Here is a 15763-nt window from a genome sequence, read left to right on the forward strand (position 1 = left end):
CCCCCTCAAAATTCCAACAGCCTTCTTTACAGAAATGGAAAAATCAAATCCTAAATGTATATGGAACTTCCAAGGGCTCGTAATTGCCTAAGCAATCTTGAAAAGGAAGGACAGAATAGGAGGACTCTCACCTCCCAAACTCTTGACTTCCATTCTTGTGGCATGATCATGATCACTGGATGGCTGTTGGAGCTCAGGACAACTTGTATGAGATCTAGAAAAGCATTAAGGAGGAAGGATAAAAGGGAGCTTGGCTGAATCGTTTCACTTCCTGCTTGTCTCAATGACTTAACTTGTATAAAGGCCACCTTAATTTTCAAAGGATGCTGGGAAACTTAATTTTTTAAATCTGGAACTATTGTTTTCCCTGGAAATGCAAGTTTTAACACTTAGGCGAAGAGGGAGAAAATATAAAGAAGGCAACAAGAATGCTACAATTTCTACAAATTTTCTTTCTCTTTGCCCATTTCCAAGTGATGGAATTTCCTCCTCTCACAGGAACACAATTCCTTGAAATGTTGTGTTAAAAGAAACAGTTGGTAATGTTTTCCTCAGAAAGGGCTGTGTGATAAGATTTAGAATTCCTAGATTTTCAAGGTATTCCTTTAAATATTTAATACTTCTTTTTTTTCTTGTTCAAGACAGATTTTACCAATTTGCCTGTCTGAAGCTCTTTCTGTGACAAACTCAAGACTCTTACTGCTAGTGTGATATATTAGTTTCCTAGGGCTGCCATAACAAAATTCTGCATAGTAGGTGGCTTTAAACAACAGAAAGTTACTCTTAGCTCTGGAGGCAGAGGTTCACCATCAGGGTGTCAGCTGTGTTGATTCCTTCTGATGCTTTGATGGAGATCTGTTCTACTCCTCTCTCCTACCTCCTAGTAGCTCCAGGAATTCCTGAGTTGCTACAGCAGCATCACATGGCAACCTTCATTTCTCTTTTTTTGTCTCTGTGTACCTTCTCTTTTGGAAACCCTGGTGGCATAATGGTTAAGTGCTACAAGTGCTAACCAAAGGGTTGGCAGTTCAAATCCACCAGGTGCTCCTTGGAAACTTTATGGGGCAGTTCTACTCTGTCCTATAGGGTCATTATGAATCAGAATTGACTCGACGGCAACGAGTGTGTGTGTGTGTGTGTACCTTCTCTTTTATAAGAGCACCAGATTGACCCATCCTGTTCCAATAAAATCTCATATTAACCTAACTGGTAACATCTTCACAGACACTATTTACAAACAAAGTAACATTCACAAGTGTACGGGTTTGAACTTCAGCATATATTTTTGAGGGACACAATTCCATCCAATACAGGTGAGAACCCTTCTTTATATGCATTTGAATTAAGCTTTCAATGACTTGTTCTAAAATCAACTTTCTCGGTCCAGTGGGAGTAAGTTCAGATGTCATCTGCAAAGGTAAAACTTACACTGTCAAAAGTTTTGCCTATTTTGAAGGTCATGATTTAAAAAAAGAGAATTTTTACATATTCAAATTCTTCCCAATCTGGACTCTTCTGTTTGGTTAATTTGACCTCAGATTATGTTTTTGTGACTTTTCTCTCCTGAGCACCTGGTCCTGTAAATCCTGTTCTATGTGGATGATTATTCTTGTAGCATCTCTGGAGATGTAGAACCTACTCTCAGAATTATTATAAAGTCCCAGTGAGTTTAATGATGGAAGTGTCACCCTTTGAGATGCATCAATTAAATGACTCAACAATATTTTTTGTAGTTCAAATGTAAATAAAATGTCCAAAGACTCTTACCTTACCAGAGAGAATGCTCATTATGTGAGTATTTACGTGTCTGGCTTTTTCAGGAACTGTAACGTTGAACTCAAAGCATAACAAAATATGAAAATGAAATGATTCTCCATCCTTCAGGCAAACCAAAGGTTAACTGTGTTTTAAGAAGTCAGGCCAGTATAACAGATTGAGAATCAAAATTTTGTAAAGGCTATCTCACTTCTAAACCACAAAATTCAAAATATTTTTCTAAACTATTCACAATTCTCTCCCACAGAATTTACTTTTTATTTTTTTTTAACCTCATACTACCTATTGAATATTTGATTTTTAAGGACAAATTATGCCAGCATTGGGGTTTTCAACTCTCTTTGCTTATAACGAAAAATCATTTCTTTTGGTAAGAGGATATTTTTGATATTTGTATTAAAATTTCCAATTATTTAAAAGGGAACAATTTTACAAAAGAATGAGACGAAACAGACCTCCTGAAGCATGGAAAATGTTAGTCACAGAGAAACACTTCTCGTTCAGGTGCTGGTAGATGTACTGTCTTACTGTCTGTGTTCACAGAGATGGCATGAGTGTATGAGGCTGTTACCTTTTGGGACAAGGGAGAAGGCAGCACAATGCAGAACTTGGACTGAATGACTGTTTCATTATGCAGGTAACCCAGGAAGTGTTTGTACACATAAGAGTCTTCATTAGGGTTTATATTATGCAAGGGTACATTGGTACTGTGATTTGGAAAGTCATAGTCTTTTAAAAGTTCTCCTGAGTGATTCTGATAATAAGCCATGTTAGAGAACCTTTGTGGTAGATAAAAATATGGGGATTGACTTAAATCTGTAATACCTGTTTGGGTATGTTCATAGCATAAAGATCTAGAGTACATCTACCTCTTGTAACATCACTATTCTTAGAAACCAATTTCAAGGGTAAGTATTTTGGGGATATTTTAATGGACAGAGATTTGTAAATCTTACATAGGATCAATGGAAGTGTTCTGTAGGCATTGTTTGTTAATCTGCTAGTGACTAGAGAATGATGTAAATCTGTAAACCTTGAATGAGTGACTTTCAAAGACCTAAGATGATACTTATGCAAGTGGCTTATTACTTTAATTCATAGGAGTGATAGTTTGGGTAAGAAGAGGACTGAAATTGATCAGTAGACTTAGCAAATAGAAGGGGTTTTTATAGAGAAGAACAGAGAATTGGGTTATTTGCTTGAAATAGATGTGGAGTAGAAGGGTTAATTATTTAAACAATGGAGTTACTATACTGTATAAATATAGAGAGAAAAATTGTTAATGTAGGAAATGGAGGAGACAATTACAGGAGGACTATTTTAAGAATGATAAAGAGATGGGATCTAGTACACACACAGAGGGTTTGGCCACAGAAACACAGAAAATCCACATATTGTGAATAGCAGGTCCAGCAGAATTATGACCTCTGATATTGAAGTGAATGTCAGTAGGGATTTCAAGAGTAACTGGATATCATTACTGGGTTTATTTGAAGAGAGAGCAAGGTTGGTTAATATTGATAATATTTATGATACAATTTGTGTGTGTGTTTGTGTGTGTGTGCTGTCTTCTTTTTCCCTTGGAATCTTCTCTCATCTTTTTTCATTCCTGTACACACATCATCAGCAAAAAAGTAAATTGTTTAAAACAAAAATTTTATCTTTGCAGGTTTTCTTCATGCTCCTATAATTATTTTTATTTTGTTTTTTAATAATATTATACATAGTTTTCTGATTATTTCTTTGTTGCTCAACTGTACCTTACCACTATTGATTTTTGAAATTGTGAAATATTTCCATTGGGGATTTCAGTTATTAGTTAAAAAGATTCTGTCATTCCTAGAATGTAGAAAAAAAAATTCTCATTACTAACATGAAAGTAAATATTAAGTAAATCTTCCTTTATTTTTGTATTAAAATTTATTCTATTTATATTTTATTTTTAGAAATAGTATTTGGTTTTTGTTGGATTAACTATATATACATAACTTATTTGATACCAGATGTGGCAAGTTAATGTGGTAACCCCATTTATTTCGTAATTTTCCCTTTTCCCATATGTTTCTAAGGATACGTTTGTCTTTATTTGGTAAGATCACTGAAGTTATGACCATATTTTAATCAATGTTATATTCTCAATATATTGTACAGGGCTGAAACATAATAAATCATAATGTCTATTTGTTGAACGAATACACGAATTATCTGGAGATTTCATGAAGTCACTAGTCATCATTATATTTACAGGTAAATTGGTTCTAAACTCTGAAATAAGAACACACAGAAGAACATATGGAACAAAGGAACAATGTGACTGAGTTTGTCCTCTTGGGACTCACTCAGAGTCTCCAGGGTCAGAAAATATTATTTTTTGTGTTCTTACTCATCTATATTGTGACAGTGGTGGGCGACCTACTTATTGGCATGACTGTGGTGGTCAGCCCAACACTGGATGCCCCAATGTACTTCTTTCTTGGCTACTTATCATTTGTGGAAAGAAAAAAAAATTTTTGTAGATGCTGTTTATTCTACTACAGTTACCCCATATATGATTGTAGACTTACTGTATGAGAAGAAAACCATCTATTTCCAAGCTTGCCTGACCCAGCTTTTTGAAGAACACTTATCTGGTGGTTCTGAGGTTTTACTTCTGGTGGTCATGGCCTATGACCGCTACGTGGCTATCTGCAAACCCCTGTATTATATGATGATTATGAACCAAAGGGTACGTGTTCTGCTGCTGATGGTGACCTGGGTTGGAGGTTTTGTGCATGCTATACTTTATCTTCTCTTTGTTTACAACCTTCCCTTCTGTGGTCCCAATGTCATTGACCACTTTTACTGTGACATGTACCCCTTATTAAAACAAGCCTGCACTGACACCTATGTCATTGGTCTCACTGTGGTTGCCAATGATGGGGCAATATGTATAGTCATTTTTATGGTGTTACTCATCTCCTATGGAGTCTTTCTATACTCCCGAGGAACCTTAGTCAGGAAGGGAGGCACAAAGCCTTATCCACCTGCGGCTCCCATATCACTGTGGTAATCCTCTTCTTTGTCCCTTGTATTTTTATGTATGTGAAACCTCCTTCCACTTTACCCATTGATAAATTCTTGAGTGTGTTTTGCACTGTTTTCACCCCTATGCTGAATCCCTTAATCTATACTCTGAGAAATGCAGAGATGAAAAACGCCATGAAGGAGCTTTGGACCAGAAAAAGAAAATGAAGTTGTAAACAAGTGCATCAACTATTTTCAATAAAGAACTGTTGCTTCCAGGAAAATGAAACACTGAAATCCACTGCCATCCAGTCAATTCCAGGGTTTTTTTTTTTTTTCAATTCCAGGGAAGCTGCATGTAATTATTTAATTGCAGAAAATACTTCCTCACGTCATCTTGCTTGTGCATGATGAAGAACACTTATCAGGATACTTCCAATGATTAATTTTGTTGAAAATATGTTTATTTTTAAGATTTTCATTTCCAGGGAAAATATACATACTTTTTTTGGTGTAAAATGGTTCTGTTGAGTCTACTGATTTATATTCTATGTGATGACTTATGCTACAGCTAATGCCAGAAATTTAGTTGATGGAAGATTCTCTCATGTCTCTTTTTTAAATAAATGTAATCCCTTTTCCACAATTAATAATGTTCATTGCTGATTTCAGAATAAAACATTTTGAAATATGACAAAAAAAAATGTTTCACTCCACTCCATACAGAGATAGCTCATATTACCTTAGAAGTTTATATTTTTATTTTTGTATCTGCAAGATCTTTTAAATATGTACTTTTGCTTATATTGTTTAGCATGTTAAGGTTTGTAGAAAGAATTCTTCAGAATTCTAAATGAATCATAAGGAAGCTAAAAATACAAAAAAGAATGTGAATGAACAAGGCAGATAGGCAAAAAAATGACTCAACCTTGCTCTTCTTTTCCCAATTAGGAAATCATCTCCTCAAGTGGAACAGCTTTGTTTGGTGTTATATTTTCATAAAGATGATGCATTCATCTTCCAACATCTTTTAAATGCCTGATGAAGCCTTTCTTGTTTTTCAATATGACATCTCCTTCTTGCTCATAGTGTTTCATGATCTTCTAAAAGATCCTAAATAAACAAAAAAAAAAGCTGTTGCCAATTTCAACTCATAGCGACTCTATAGAACAGAGTAGAATTGCCCCATAGGGTTTCCAAGGAGCACCTGGTGGGATCAAACTGCTGACCTTTTGGTTAACAGCAGTTTCTGTTAACCACTATGCCACCAGGGTTTCCAAAAGGACCTAGACCCTGCCTTTCACATGGAAAATTAGCAAAACCCATAACCAATGAACTTCAAATACACGGTCCAGAACTTGATACTGGATTATTTTGCATGATTTCATTGTGAAGAAAGATGCTGACCATTCAAGCTGTTTCCATTCTCATATCTCTTTCTACGGCAGTGCAGATTATTAAGCAATAAAGAGATTGGAATATGTTGTTTTATTTGACAGAGGCCTCATTCATTGCGTCTTTGTGAACTTTTCTTTTTTGAATCAAGCTTAAAATATTATCAGCCACTGTTATAGTAGGAAAGTTGTGGTAAAAGACACTCATGGTCCCTGCCTCGCCTATTTAGTCTTATTTCATGAGGTCTAATGGTTATTTTTTTTTTTAATGAGATGGGGGGTTGAGTCCGTTTTACTGGTAAAGCACTCTGTATGCGTGACTTTGTATCCTGGTGTTTACCTCCAGTATTATTTCATGGCTATTTCTTGTACTATCTCAGCCCTTCCTAAGCATAACACTATTTATCAAATAATATCAAACATTTGGTTGGTCTGAGTTAACATAAATAAATACTCTGCTTCTGGCTATTTAGTCAATTTTCAGATTTGTACAGTTATATCAAGTGATGAGATAAGAATTCTAGTTAATTGTCTGTTTATGTTCATTGATTTATAAGTTACCTGAAGGCAGAAAAGTTGATTAGTTTTGTGCTCTCTGTTTCTTGCACAATGTCTGGGATATGGAATTCACCCCCAGACTCTTTATAAATTATTTGCATTCTTGAATTCTCAATCTACTGGAGTCAGAATTTTTACTGAGGAATTTTGATGAACTTTTTGTATATTAAATATATGTACTACTTTTCTTTGATGTTTGCTATAAATGTTTACCATACCATGTTTTTCATATTTTAATTATGGACATCTTTATATACAGATGTTATATTTAAGGATTCCTTTTGATTTCTTCATTTACAGATACTTGGAGAATTCCATTCCCTTTCATTGACTTTATACAATTCAACCTTTTTTAATTTTTTTGTTTTGTAAATAACTTTTGAACTAATTCTGTTTTCAACCCATCTAGAATTTATCTTTATGTTTGGTGAAGGATATCTAAACCTATTTTCTCCAAATCTGTGAAATATTCTGCCAGCATAGTTTATGAATTATTTTCAGTACTAATTTTAAATTTCCTTTCTGATAATATGTCATTTTATACATCTAAAAGGATTAATTTTTCTTCTTCTTTTTTTTTTTAGCTTATGTCTCTGCCACTAACACACACTATTTCAGTAATCACATATTTTTAATATTATTTATACCCGGTCAAAGAAAAAATAAACCAAATCTGTTGCCATTGAGTCTATTCTGACTCATAGCTACCCTATGGGAGAGAGTAGAACTGCCTCATAGGGCTTCCAAGGAGCAGCTGGTGGATTCGAAGTGCTGACTTTTTGGTTAGCAGCCAAGCTCTTTAACCACTGTGCCACATTCTTCTATTTGAGAACACTGCTTTAAAAATAAAGAATTTTGTTTTTCTTTCATGAAGTGAACATTGCATTCGTTTCACTCAAAAACACAAATGGAAATCTCCTAGAGGTTCCATTTTGTTCTGAAAATTATGCTTATGACTCTGATAGAATTCCCCTGACCCACATTCTTTGCCGTATATCTGTATGTAGTATTTTGTTTTCATTAAGTAGTTTTGTTATGCTGCTCAATCTTTTGGTGAATGACCCTCTGACACTACCCATGACATAAAGGGCTCTCATGATGTTATTTTCTTGTGTCTCTGTGAAAACCCAATGACCTTCTACTAGTCGTCTTTCAAATAGCATGCATCTTGTCACTATGTCAGGGAATTTTTGAATCCCTCCTTCTAGTGTTCATCACTTCGTGGCAGTATTAGGCTTCTGCCAGTGTCCACATCTGCATATGTTCATATAATAGACATTTCCAAAGTTATCTGAGCACTAGAATTACGGCTTTCTAATGCAAAAGCTGTACAGAGAAGACAAAAGAAGAATTGAAACATCTGAATTGTGGTGTTAGCAGAGGATATTTAACATACTATGGACTGCCTGAAGATTGTAATGAATTAATGTATTTTGAGTATGATCATAACTAGATTTTATCTCACAGAATTGTGACAGTTTGCTAAGTCAATCTTTGAGGAAAAATGTAAATATATATTTCACTGTTTTCCACATATAGCTATGCCTAACATTTCTCTAATTCTAAAAGTTCATTTGGAAGCAGAATATGGAAATTGCATTTAAATTTTGAAAGAGCAATGTACTGTTCTTGATAAGACAGATTCTAATGTTGTAAAAATTAAAGTCAAGTGATGCTGACTCGAAAGAAACACTCATAAACATAAACTAACCTAAATTCTTATACACATTTATGATCAGTATGTTTCAGTTAAGATGGTTTTGGTTTCAAATGACAGAAAACTCAGCTAAAAACTTTTTGAACTCTAAAGATATTTTTTAATTGGCCATCATAACTATAAACTTCAAGGTTACAGCAAGCTTCAGGGTTAGTTGATAAAATGTATCAATTCTGTGTAAAGGAGCCATGCATGTAAGTAAAATTTTAGCTCAAGCAAAGGTAAGGTACCGGTTTGAAGTCCTAGTCAGCTTGAGTCTTGGTCCAAATGAGAATAAAGTGATTAAATTAAGACACATCCACTTGAATCAGGAGTTAAATCTTCATGTTGTGACTATTCATGAAAGCAATTGCTGATTGTGTTTGAGAAGTAGAGCATTATGGTTCTAGCTGATCTAGATTCAGGCTTAGATCTACAAAATCTGCTCCAATTCAGAACTGCAGAACTGCCTTTTCAAGAATAGGGAGGTAAATTTCAGTAACTTACCTAGTTTCAGTGTTCTTTGCCTCTGAGCCATAGGGTTTATTGGGTATGGACCCTCTAACAGTCAGAGTAAGGCCTTCTTCCACTAGGGATATGGTTAGGCAAGAGAATCTGGAGCTTGTTCTCCTTAATTTTGGAATAAACGTTATCTGCCTTAGCTAAAGATTTACTGATATAAAACTCATAATTTATTATGCACTTTATTTTAGAATTTTCTCTTTACATTACAGACTTTTCTCATTACTTGCTTGTCTGCTACTTTTTCTTGGCAAGACCCAAGTCTTTTTCCTCTAGGGATGTCTAGGGAAGGAAAGTATCCAGGATAGGTAATTCCATTTGAATTTTTTCCAAATATTCTAACAATCTAATTTATAATGAACTTGCATGGTCTTTCATTTAAAACAGTGATGATGTAAAAAGCCACACGTTAAGTCTGCACATATAAATGTAAGAATTATTTCCTGATAGAATGACCCAAGAGATTTCTGAAAATTCAAATTCCTGTCCAGGCTGGAGACTCTCTTTAACTGGTGTCTAATCCTGTAGATGTTCTCTTGTTATATTTTCTGTTGATACATATCTCTCATTTCTTGTAGGAATTTCTGGAAGGTCATGATTCTCTAATGAGGAAAGAAATGGTCTTTGGATATGCTTTTTGAATGACTGAATTGCTGAAAATTTCTGCTCCTATCTGTGAGAAAGCTCTGTCATTGACTTTTCTGAGAAGTTGAATCCCAGCCTTTGCCTTGTTAGGTATAGAATTAATAACTAGGGACAGAGTGTTACCCTAAATCCTCAATCAAAGTAAAGTAATTTCTGGTTCCTTCATAGTTACTGACTAAAAAGAGAAAATTTCAAATAACTAAATTGAGTGATTTTTCCTTTTTTGTTTGTTTGTTTGTGTCACTAAATAACAGACTTGGCCAGATTAATTTCCATTAATTTGCCCAGTTTTACATAGTCATGCAAACATAACATCCTCATTGTTCTTCGAGCACATAACCCAGCAGGTAAGAACTTTCAGCTATTTACTATTATTTTTAAATGTCTTCATGTTCCAAGCATCTACTTTTCATACATGTACAATTCTACAGTTATCTGAAAAAAAAAGTGATATGATGGGCAGCTTGTATGGAAGTATGAAAAGTGTAACCAGTTGGAACTATTTCTAGATCCACTGATCAGCTACACATTGCCATGTGTCCTGGAATTGCAAATAAATACATGAGTTATCTACAATTACTCTCAATGAAAGAAGCCCTGATTTTCAGGACCAAGGACAAGAACCAAGAGGTGAGTTTTTGAAACATCTGACATATGACGCTCATTAAAAATTTACATGGTATATTGAAATAGAGCTAATTTCTTAAATACATTTCATTAGATTAATTTTGAACTTGTAAAATTAAGCAAGAGAAACACAGAAATTAACTACAACATACACAGTCTACTTGGCTTTACTATTTTAGTCTGATAGAAATTTACTGTCCATTTGTCAAATAACAAAAGAAGCTTGTTGTGCTTTACAAGTAAATCAATAGATTTGTAATCTTGGTTCATAGTACAAGTGATATGTTAAAAAAGATTTATAATTAATTTAGATGCTTTTGAACTAAACAAGAAAAACAAACCTTTTGCGGTCGTGTTGAGTGGATTCCAACTCATAGTTACCCTGTAAGGCAGAGTAAAACTGCTCCATTGGGTTTCCAGGGAGCCAATTGTGGATTCAAACTGCCTGCCTTTTGGTTAACAGCCATGCTCTTAACCACTGCACCATCAATGCTCCATATTTGAACTAAAAAAAAGAAAATTTAAAACTATGTGTTATATCAAGTGTGTCAGGGTGTAAAGAAAAAATGCCTGTTATGTCTGGAATTTTGATATGTGCTTTTAAGTGTGACTATTTTAAAATTATGACAACAACCATATATATATATATACACACACAAAATTAGGACAACTATATATATATAAAATATACAAAAAGAAGCTGGTGATCAGGAAGTACCTTGCCTACTGCCACTTAGACTTATAAAACTGTAATTGTAATGCACTATAGACGTTATTTTTGTTACTATGGTATTTTAATTTCTATTTGTACAAAGCCATGTTCTTATAAAAATAAGTTAAATGATTTTTTTTTCTACAAAGCTGTACACTTAGGGGCTTAAGTTGAGAGCCTAGTAATCCTTTCAGTTTTCATAGTATCAAATCTTTGAGGACTGAAACTATAGTGGCACTTTACATAGTGATTTTCTTACATGTAAATAACTTAGCTGGCCAAGAGAATATTTATTTCAGTGAAATCCAGCATTGATTATTACTAAGATTAAGGGAACTAGACCTTGCAGAAAATAAGTAGTTAAAAAACAATTAGATATAATCTATGTTTACCATTATATTCTTCAACAGCTGTGTCTTTATTAATCTACAGCTTCAAAAATGATAGAACTCCGGAATCACTTGGACATATAGAGTGCTCATTACAGCTGGTTTCTAAAAGAAAGCTCAAAATTCTTCTGCACATGTTCTTTACCCTCAACCAAATCAATATAAATGAAATCAGCCGGTCTACATTCAAGGTTTAGTAATTCAGCAGTTTTCGCAAGAATGAATAACCCTAAAGATTGTGTTTGTATCTATATGTGTAGTATTCTTTCTTATTTGAGTTTGTTTTTAACCATAAGTGCTAGAGCCTCTGTGGAATCAATTTTCTTGTTTTTTTTTTTTTTGAAATTTTTTTTCTTTTTCCTCTTTTCCTTCCCTTCCTTTCTCTTTCTCTCCTGCTCTCCTCTCCTCCCATCTCCTCTTCTCTTCTCTTTTTTATTTTACTCCTCATCTCCCTTTTCCCCTTCCTTCCCTTTCATTTCCTTTTCTTTTTTTTTTTGCTTATGTTCTAGGATAGGCTCTGTGTTTATTTGTAATGGCTTTCCAAGAAGCCTCCTGAGTAACCTCAGGAAGCCTCAGAGGTTGGCCTTCCAGCACTCTTTCACTAGAAGAAATCTTTCTGGAGATTTCTTAAGAAAGCTATCCCCACTTAACACATTAAGATCTCTATTACTTATGTATATTAATATCTTAAATATAATTTCACTGCTTCCTGATTTGATTCTTCTTTTCCATTTTCTACTCTTTAGGCCTCCATCTGATGGATGGGTAAAATCTTTTCCTTTTTTTCTGCTTAACTTTCATCAATACACATACCATGACAGGTAGATAGATATTCTGACACATATACAACAAAGTAAATATTTCTTATAATGTACAGTTTTATTCTATGTCCAAAAATGTGTGTCTGTGAGTTATAGGTGTATAATATTCTTTTATAAGTAATATACTTTTCCCTAATGTGAGAAAGATCCAGATGATTTGTTTTGATCAAATATCCATAGAGAAACATTCAAGGACAATAATAAAAAGCTATCGTTTATTGATTCTTTATCAGGGTCCAGGCAGTGATCTAGGCACTATACATGGAAAAACACATACATAAAAACTTCAGAGATATGTACAATTCGTTTCCCCATTTTACAAATTATGAAACTGAGGCACAAAGAGGTTTATTAAGTTGCTCAAGGTCACAGAGATAGTAAGTAGTGAAGGTGGAATTCAAACACAGACAGGTTGCTCCAGAGTACACATTATTTGTTACTGTGCTATGCTCTCTCTCCAAGGATGTCCTGAGTCTTAAATAGGTACCCAGTGAATGAGAAACCTTAACCATTATTTGCTCACTATAACAATCAAATTCCAACACTGGCTAGCATTTTTAAAGTAACATTGATGAGCTTGGAGATTGTTGTTTAGTTACAAATACATAAATAGAAATATCCAGCAGAATAAAATAAGATGGGGTTTCACTGATAGTATCACAGACAGTTGGTCTAGAAAGGATTCTAAGATCATCTAGTTTAATCCTTTACTTTCCAATGAGTAAATTGAGACAGATTTGTGACTAAATATAGAAAATAACTAAAACTCATACCTTCTTATACTACGTTTGGATTTTTCCTTTGAGTATGTTCCTTTTTGGAATTTTGATATTGAAGTTCTAGTTCTTACCTCTCTCAGTGCGTAAGAAGTATTGTATGTAAAATCCTCTTCTGTTGTTTTCTACCTCTGTTTACAGTGTTTATTTTCTCTCCCACGGTTACCAAGCTCACCTGCAATGGATTTGAAAAATACTGGTTCCTAACGTACTAGTTGTTAATTGCTATGTGTCAGTTAAGTTCAGTTCAGAAATGTTTGCTGAAAATATAGATCATATTGTAAGCATACTCACCACAAATACTACCAACTCAAAGTACTGACTGCGTGTCAATAGAGTACAGAAGATTGTTACTAGTTGTGGAATAAGCAAGGAGAAAATGGAAGGTATTATGGATCCTCAAGAAGAGACAATCTATGTCCAAATAGTTGCTACAGAATAATATACCAAATAATTTTGTAGTTATCCGATACATTACAAAGTCCAGCCTCTTCAAATTTAATGAGAGATTCATAAAGAGTGAAAAACACTTGAGGCAGAAAAGACTGAACTTCTAATAATGGAATATTGTAAAATTTAGTGAGATATTCCTGAAGAGGGGTTGTTTTTGGTGCTATATAGATCCTATTGTAAAGGTACTCACCACAAATATTACCAACTTGTTTAGAGTTTATTTTCAACACCAGATAATAAGTTTCTTCAGGGCAGAAATCTTTTCCCTCTCTGTCATTGTTGACTTCTGTACCAAGCACTGTCATTTTTTAAAGGATTGTTAAACGAATGAATGGCTCTTGGGCCTCTGATTGATTTTCTCTACACAAGACCCACTGAGATTTAGAGATAGAATCTCTTATTTGTAGGCTCAAAGCAGTCATCTGAGAAGAAGTAGAATTGTTAAGGGAAGATATATTAGGATCTTTGGAAGAGAAACTCAGTAGGTATTTCTAAATGTTTATTATGTATAAGCCACTGTAGATTAATAGTGAAGAAGTGCTCCATGACCTAATGGACATACTCATAATTGTCTTCGTGATTTTATTACAGGTCTTGTTCTCCTGAGCTCTCATCTCTGAAACAGGTCTTGTAGAAGAGTAAATGGGACACAGAAACAATGTAACAGAATTTGTCCTCCTGGGATTCACTCAGGATCCTGAGGGCCAAAAAGTGTTATTTACCATGTTTTTGCTCATCTACATTGTGACAATGGTGGGCAACCTACTTATTGTCATGACTGTTATTGTCAGTCCCTCCCTGGGCTCTCCCATGTACTTCTTCCTTGCCTATCTGTCACTCATGGATGCTGTTTATTCCACTACTGTTTCCCCCAAAATGATTGGACACTTACTCTGTGATAAAAAGACTATTTCTTTCCCAGCTTGCATGGGCCAACTCTTTATACAACACTTATTTAGTGGTTCTGAGGTCTTTCTTCTGGTGGCAGTGGCCTATGACCGCTATGTGGCCATCTGTAAGCCACTGCATTACTTGACCATCATGAATCGACAGGTGTGCATTCTGTTGCTGGTGGTGGCCTGGGTTGGAGGTTTTTTGCACTCTGTAGTTCAACTTCTCTTGTGTACAGCCTCCCCTTCTGTGGCCCCAATGTCATTGATCACTTCATGTGTGACATGTACCCGTTATTGGAACTTGCTTGCTCTGATACCAATTTTATAGGACTCACTGTTCTTGCCAGTGGAGGAGCTGTCTGTATGGTAATTTTTATCCTTTTACTAATCTCATATGGAGTCATCCTATGCTCTCTGAAGACTCACAGTCAGGAGGGGAGGCGCAAAGCCCTGTCTACCTGCAGCTCCCACATCACAGTGGTTGTCCTTTTCTTTGTTCCCTGTATTTTCATGTATGTTAGACCTGTTTCCAACTTTCCCACTGACAAATCTATAACTGTGGTTTATACAGTTATCACTCCCATGTTGAATCCTCTGATATATACCCTGAGAAATTCTGAGATGAAAAATGCTATGGAAAAAATCTGGAGTAGAAAGTTAACCACAGGTAGAATAAGAATTTGCATCCACACTGAAAATATCATTGCTAGTTCTAAAGCAAGAAATAGGCAAAAATTATCATAATGAACAATTAAGTCAATTCAGTGGATTCTCTAGGAATACTTCTCTTTACTGATACAAAGGCATCCAAAATGTAGAATGAATGATTCTTTGACATTACAGTTAAACGAATAGAGGCATTCTAGAGCCTGGATAAATGGCATAAGTATTTTTCCTGTTATATAAAAAAAATAAAACTAAGCTCACATTATAATTTTATTTTTCTCAGTATATACTGAAGCAGGACTTAGAAAAAAATATTTTTTTTCCTTTTAAAAAGACAAAAAAAAAAAACCAGATTACATTCAAAAATTTTCTATCATCCAAGTTAATGAGAAAACAATTTGGTCAACACTTAGAACAAATTTTTGAGGCCAAGGGTGTGCTTTTAAAATTTTATGGTTCATTATTGTATGAGCACAACAGCTTTTTTTAGCTCCACTATGCATTTTGTGTTTAAGATTATTTCTGTTCCTCTGGGCAGTGTCTATGTATTTACAATTCTGCATATTTTAGTGGGACATGATATTGTGTTTGTTTTGAGACACCATCAGTGAACAATTTTGATAGATGGGATGGGGTTGATGAAGAAAACTCATTCTAAGTCTTGATTAGAGGTCAGATACTACTCTTTCACTTTGGATTTAAAAATAACACTAATCTAAGTTATAAACATATTTATATTTTCCTCTTTAGTTATTATGTGCATTTTTTATGATTCTGAAAAGATTACATAGAGCTTCTGTTTTTATCTTCATGAAATTGAAGATATGGAAAG

General features: G+C 34.5%; 2 pseudogenes; both read left to right on the forward strand.

Moving 5' to 3' along the window:
- The first annotated feature begins 4068 nt into the window (after positions 1-4068).
- LOC126080169 (olfactory receptor 4A47-like) lies at positions 4069-5007 on the forward strand (annotated as a pseudogene).
- A 9007-nt stretch (positions 5008-14014) lies between these two features.
- Positions 14015-15009, forward strand: LOC126080170 (olfactory receptor 4A5-like; annotated as a pseudogene).
- Positions 15010-15763: the final 754 nt, after the last annotated feature.

Source organism: Elephas maximus, chromosome 7 (genome assembly GCF_024166365.1).
Source record: "Elephas maximus indicus isolate mEleMax1 chromosome 7, mEleMax1 primary haplotype, whole genome shotgun sequence".
NCBI classification, from domain to species: Eukaryota; Metazoa; Chordata; class Mammalia; order Proboscidea; family Elephantidae; genus Elephas; species Elephas maximus.